Genomic DNA, 5,819 nt, shown 5'->3' with positions numbered 1-5,819 from the left:
TCTCTCATGATTCACCTCCCCTTCTAATTTACCCCAACTCCCTTCTCTCTAACTCCCCATGTCCTCCATGCTATTTGTTATGCTCCACAAATAAGTAAACCATATGATAATTGACTCTCTCTGCTTGACTTATTTCACTCAGCATAATCTCTTCCAGTTCTGTCCATGTTGCTACAAAAGTTGGGTATTCGTCCTTTCTGATGGAGGCATAATACTCCATAGTGTATATGGACCACATCTTCCTTACCCATTCATCCGTTGAAAGGCATCTTGGTTCTTTCCACAGTTTGGCGACCGTGGCCATTGCTGCTATACACATTGGGGTACAGATGGCCCTTCTTTTCACTACATCTGACATACAGGCTTTCTAATTAAGTACTTCCTTAGAGGCCTGGTCATTCAAGAGGACAAAAGTCTTAGCTGTCCTGGGAAGGGTCTGGCCCACTCCATACCTGCCAGCTGTGTTCTCTACCAGGAACAAGCCCACACTGGGCAGCCCATGGCCCAGGGGCCTGCTTTTGGGCCAGCAGAACCAATAGCTGCAAACTTCTTCCTGATGAGGCTGCCAGTATGCAAGTGCCACTCCTGGTCATCTTGGCTGACAACTGCACACCTCTTCTAAGATCATTCCTCCGCCCTTCATTGGGATAGCCTGGCTGGGACGCCCCTACACTCACCTAGGCTGCCCCAGGTGCAGAGAGCCAGCCAAGGCTGTCCGCCTCTGCAGACACACAGGCTGGTGCGGACTTCATGGTGGAATCAGGGGGCAGCTGGGAGGACCGGCAAGTCCGAGAAAAACAGAAACAACTGGGGCTGGTCCACCTGGGGTCTCTAAGGCACAACTCACACTGGGGTTCCATGGGAGTAGGGCCAATCTGCTTCCTGGGCATCTGGGACCCCACCTTCCCTTCCCACGGAACCATCTACTCCAACATTTTCTAAGCATCCCTCACTGTGGAAAGGGTAAAGGCTATCGGGCAGAAAAGAAGAGAAGTAAAACAGGAACATCTGGTGGGGGTGGGGAGAATGGACCCTCCATGGCAGGCAGGTCCCAAACCCAGCCCTGAGATGCACCTCTAAGGTACAAAAGTCAAACTCAAAAAGTTTTTTTTTTTTTTTTCCCCAGCCCCTACCCCCACCTCTGTGACTCTGGAAAGCTTTTATTATGATCATTAACATGGTCTTGGTTTTTTCATCACAAACATCATCTAATCTGCCTGTGAGCAGAAGGAACCACAGATGAGCCCCGAGCTTGTGCGTGTGGATGGCACCGGCTGGCACACACTCAGCCTTCATGGAGGAGAGGCCTGACCAGCCTCGGGGAACCTCATGGAACCCCCATCTAATGCCTGCATCTTGGCAGACTAATGGATTTCTCACCGTCCATTTTTATAATCCCCAGAAATTAAAAATTTTTTTGTCAATCATGTGTTATTTATTTATTTATTTGGTAAACAGTCTTACTCAAGCTACGGTTGAGAAAGCCAAAACCAGTGTTTCTCCCCAAGTTAAAAACCAGCGAGGTGCCCTGCAGCCTGCCAGCCTTCACCCACAGAGGCTAGATGGCCACTGAGCCACCTCCGGTCAGGCTGCATTTCTAGCCTCAGACAGAAGCCCCTGGTTCCTGGCCCAGACCCCAAGAGGCTACCTCCCTGCACCTGCTCTGGCCTCTGAGGCCAGCAGCGGCCAACTTTGGTCGTCCATTCTCCCGCCAACCTTACCAGGCCACTGCGAAGAAACATAAAACATTTAAAACGCTACTGAGTCTGCAACTGGAGCACCTGGCCCGTTCTGCTCAAACCCAGGGCCCTTGCAGGACACTGGGCTTCTCCCTGGCAGGGTGGATGCTGCACGTTGGCCCACGTTCACCCTCCTTGTGGCTCAGATCTCTAACTCCCATCTGTAAGGCCACTTCTCGAGGCCACCACCACTGGCCTGAGGTCTGTCAAAGTCATGCCGGCCTGGGGGCTGCGGCTATCCTGGTCTCCATCTGCCTCATCCTCCTCCTCATCATGGCTCAGGAAAGCCAGCTCGTTCTCATAACAGAAGGAGTTGGCACTGGGCAGCAGGAATTTGTTCTCCACCAGGTCCTCGGAGCTGCAGCAGGGTGTGGAGGGCACCTCGTAGGTCTTATGGAAGTGGGAGTAGTCAATCTTGTACTGGTTCTTCTCCTTGAAGAGGACAGGCTCGAAGCGGTGGCCCCACAGGATCTCGTTGGCCAGGTAGGAGCTTTGGGCCTGTGTGGTCACTGGCTGTGGCCTCCACCATGCCCTCCAGGATGACCACCATCTTGAAGTCTTCCATCTCCAAGTCCTGCTGGCTGATGCCGAACAGAGGACTGGCCTCGACGATCTCATGAAGGATGGTGATGGGGGACATGAGGAAGATGCGGTTGAGGCCCCTGTCGAAGCCAACATCTATGTCGATCTGGTCCAGCAGGATGTACTCACCCTCCTTGGTGACCCAAGGCTTGATGAGCTGGGCCCACACGTGCGCCTCCATGATGTAGCTCTTGCAAAGGTTGCCCACGTGTCACATGAGGCAGAGCTTGCTGTTCTGCGGAGCCACCACCACCTTGTGGCTAAACAGCAGCAGCATCTGTGCCGGCATCTTGGACCAAGCCATCTTGGCCATGATGGCGTCGATCATGAAGGAGTCATTGATGCAGCCCATGATGGACTGCACCACCACTATGAACACAGCCACCGGGCACTCCTCCATCACACAGCACAGCCTGTAGCTGATGGTGGTCTGCGTCTAGAGGAAGGCCGCCATGAAGCCGTGCACCTGCATCATGCAGGGCATGCGGCCACAGCCCTCGGCTGGCTCCAGGTCGCCATGCACCACGGCAATAACCCAAAAGATGACGCCAAATAGGAGCAGGAGGCGAGGAAGGCCAGCAAGAAGATGAGCAGCATGTAGCGCCAGCAGATGTCCACGCAGGTGGTGAACATATCGGCTAGGTAGTGATGCGACTTCTCATCCATGTTGGTGAACTCGATGTTGCACTGGCCGTTCTTCTTGACAAAGTGGTTCTGGCACTGGCGCTGTGTGTGCACCTTGCCATTGCTGAAGCCATTGGCCCCTGACATGGTGACCAGGTGCAGCCCGTTTTCCTTCGATGACACGATACTGTAGGGGTTGGCCCTGCCAGCCGAGGTCATCATGGGGATGGGGGGGCCCTGGCTCGCCCCTGGGCTGCCTTCATGGGGGGTGGCTCCTGCAACAGAGAAGACAGGGGCTGGCAGAGCAGGCCATCCCAGACGAGGCTTCTGCCCCCACCCCGGGCCCTCAGACGTGGCTGGTGGCCATCTTCACCCCAATTCACCGCCCACCGAGCTCTCCATCTTCCCTCCTCAGCCAGCCCCTCACCCTCCTTCTTGGCTTGGAAAACAGACCCTCAAGCCTCCCAGGAGCTCTTGCCAAAAGCCTTGGCTTCATCCTCAGCCCATCTGAGCGTCCCCTTACCAAAAGCGCTGCTTCCAAAGTGTATTTATGATCCTACCTCTTCTCCCACTGCTGTGGCCTGAGTCCCCGTCATCATCCACCTGGACCCACATGGTGGCCCCCACCCTGGTCCAGAGGCAGCGGGGAAGACTGGCTGTCCTGTGCTCAAAGCCGGTCTCTGCTGGCACCTGTGAGGCCTGCATGAATGGAGTCCGGGACCCCTCAGCTCTCAGGTCCAGGCTCCTCGCTCACTTGCTGCAGCTCCTAGCCTGTGCAATTCTCCTCAGGACGGTCCCTCACACTCTCGGCTCCGACACCCTTCCGCTGCCTCACCTCCCTCAGTCCCTGGCCTCCGTGCCCAGGAGCAGTTTCCTAAACCTATGGGAGACTGTAACCCCTCACCCACGTCCTCCTGGTAACCCCAAAGCACCGACTTCTGACCCTGTAACTGTAGTAACAGTAACCGGAAGGACAGGCCTGGGATCTTACTCACCCACCAATCCCACTGTGAGACCACTGGCCTCCCGAGCGTCATGAGTTTGCCGTGTGGTTCACTGCTGTCTCACTCCCCAGGCCTTGAGTAGAGCCTGGCCCCAAGGATGCCCTCCTGATGCTCAAGTCCTGTGCCCCACGGCACCCACTCTCAGCGCCCATATATCACAGCCTCCATCCATAACTAGGAGGGGGTCCACGGGTCAGTGCCCAGAGGGGTTACTGACTGACCCCATCCCAGTGGCCTTTCCCATCACTGCCTTTCTTAGCTCTAAATGACAGCATGTAGGGAACACTCAGAGAATCACTGTCCTTGGCCCATTCAGGGGAGCACTTGGTGGGCTTGTCGCACGCACACCAAGCTGTCTCAGGCATGTCCCATGGCATGACACCTGCAGCCGGACACACTGCTCTCAGGCCCACAGCCCACGTTCAGCCTCCAGACGGGCTGTCAGTGGCCCCTCCCCCAGGGCCCTGCAGCCTTCGGGCTAGCCTATTGGTGCCAGGCCGAGGCACCTGCAGGCCAGAGACCATGGTGCTGCCTGGCCCTGTGGGCACTGAGGCCATCTAGCCCTTAGTGTCAGGGCTGCAGGTGCTCAGGCCCTCAGCCTGGCTCAGCAGGGCTGAGCTGGAAGGAGGGGGAGAACCCTGGCCGACTGGCCTGGCCAGGATGCTGACTCGGGCATACTCCCCTCCACCACTGGGGACCCCATCCACCCCAAATCCCCACCCGATCACACCAGGAGGCCACCGTTAGACAAGGCTGGGAGTCCTCAAGTGCCCAGAAGACAATGAGGCCACAGATAAGAAGGTCCCAGGTAAGCCATTCCAGAAGCAGAGGCAGGTGGCTGAGCACCCACCAGAAACCCAGAAACAGGAAGCAACACAGCCAGGTGAAGGCAACACTGGAATTTAGCACCTGTCTGTGTGGCCAGGTGCAGCTAGGGCCTCAGAGGGAATGCAACATCTGACCTCTGCTTCAAACACCTAGGAGACAGGTGAGGGAGAAGTCCACATGAGCAGCCAGGCTGCACATCCCTCCTAGGGTCTGTCTCCATTGCCAGATGTTTCTGAATCTCCAGAGCGGGCTCGTATGTAACACTCATGGCCCTTACTGCCCACTCCTCAAACTGCAGAGAAAGCAGGCTAGACACATTAGCAAATGGTCTTAAATTCTCCTTGCAAAACCCCAAGAAGGTGGCTGCCATCATTACTTCTACCATGAATGGAGATTCAGAGAGGTTAAGTGACTTCCTCAAAGCCACACAGCTATTAAGCAGGAGAGCTGAAATTTGAACCAGTCTAGCTAATGCAAGGTCTCCTGCCGTGGGCACATCGGGCTTTGCGAGGGGCCTGTTTTCACATTGCCACTGCCCCCCGCAGCTACTCCAGCTGGCCACCTCACCATAAGTCTGAGGCTCCGAGGCCCGGGGCTGTGATGGTGGAGGCTGCTTCTGCCTGGGCCAGGAGGCAGGGAGCCGGGGGTGGTGGGGACTCCGGGTACTGTGCCGAGAAGATGGCTCGCCCCAGATTCCTGGGCACTCCAAGCGGAGGAGACCAGGCCCTGGGTACTTAGATGCTGGCGGCAGGTCGCTGGACTGCAGGGGGCAGGTTTATGTGGCCTGGATGCCTTGAGGGATGTCCAGCAGATCATGGCTGCTCCAGCTGGGGTTCTGAGCAGCTTGAGGCCTGCAAGGGACAGAAACAGAAGAATCAAAGGCCAGAGAGCCCAGCATGGTGTGCTGCTCCCATTAGCTGGGGAGCCCCACATCTGGCCAGCTCCTAGGCTGGGATGTTTCCCAGGCTGGGTGTTTCTACCTGGGCTGGGCACCTGGGACCCATCCAGACTGTGTCACACAGGCTTGGGAAACCCCTCTTCT

At 56.5% G+C, this 5,819-nt stretch overlaps 1 pseudogene; it reads right to left on the bottom strand.

Moving 5' to 3' along the window:
* Positions 1 to 1,881: 1,881 nt before the first annotated feature.
* Positions 1,882 to 5,593, bottom strand: LOC132003534 (ATP-sensitive inward rectifier potassium channel 12-like; annotated as a pseudogene).
* Between the last annotated feature and the right edge of the window lie 226 nt (positions 5,594 to 5,819).

Source organism: Mustela nigripes, chromosome 16, assembly GCF_022355385.1.
Source record: "Mustela nigripes isolate SB6536 chromosome 16, MUSNIG.SB6536, whole genome shotgun sequence".
In the NCBI taxonomy this organism is placed as follows: Eukaryota; Metazoa; Chordata; class Mammalia; order Carnivora; family Mustelidae; genus Mustela; species Mustela nigripes.
This window is presented reverse-complemented; position numbering and strand designations above follow the sequence as displayed.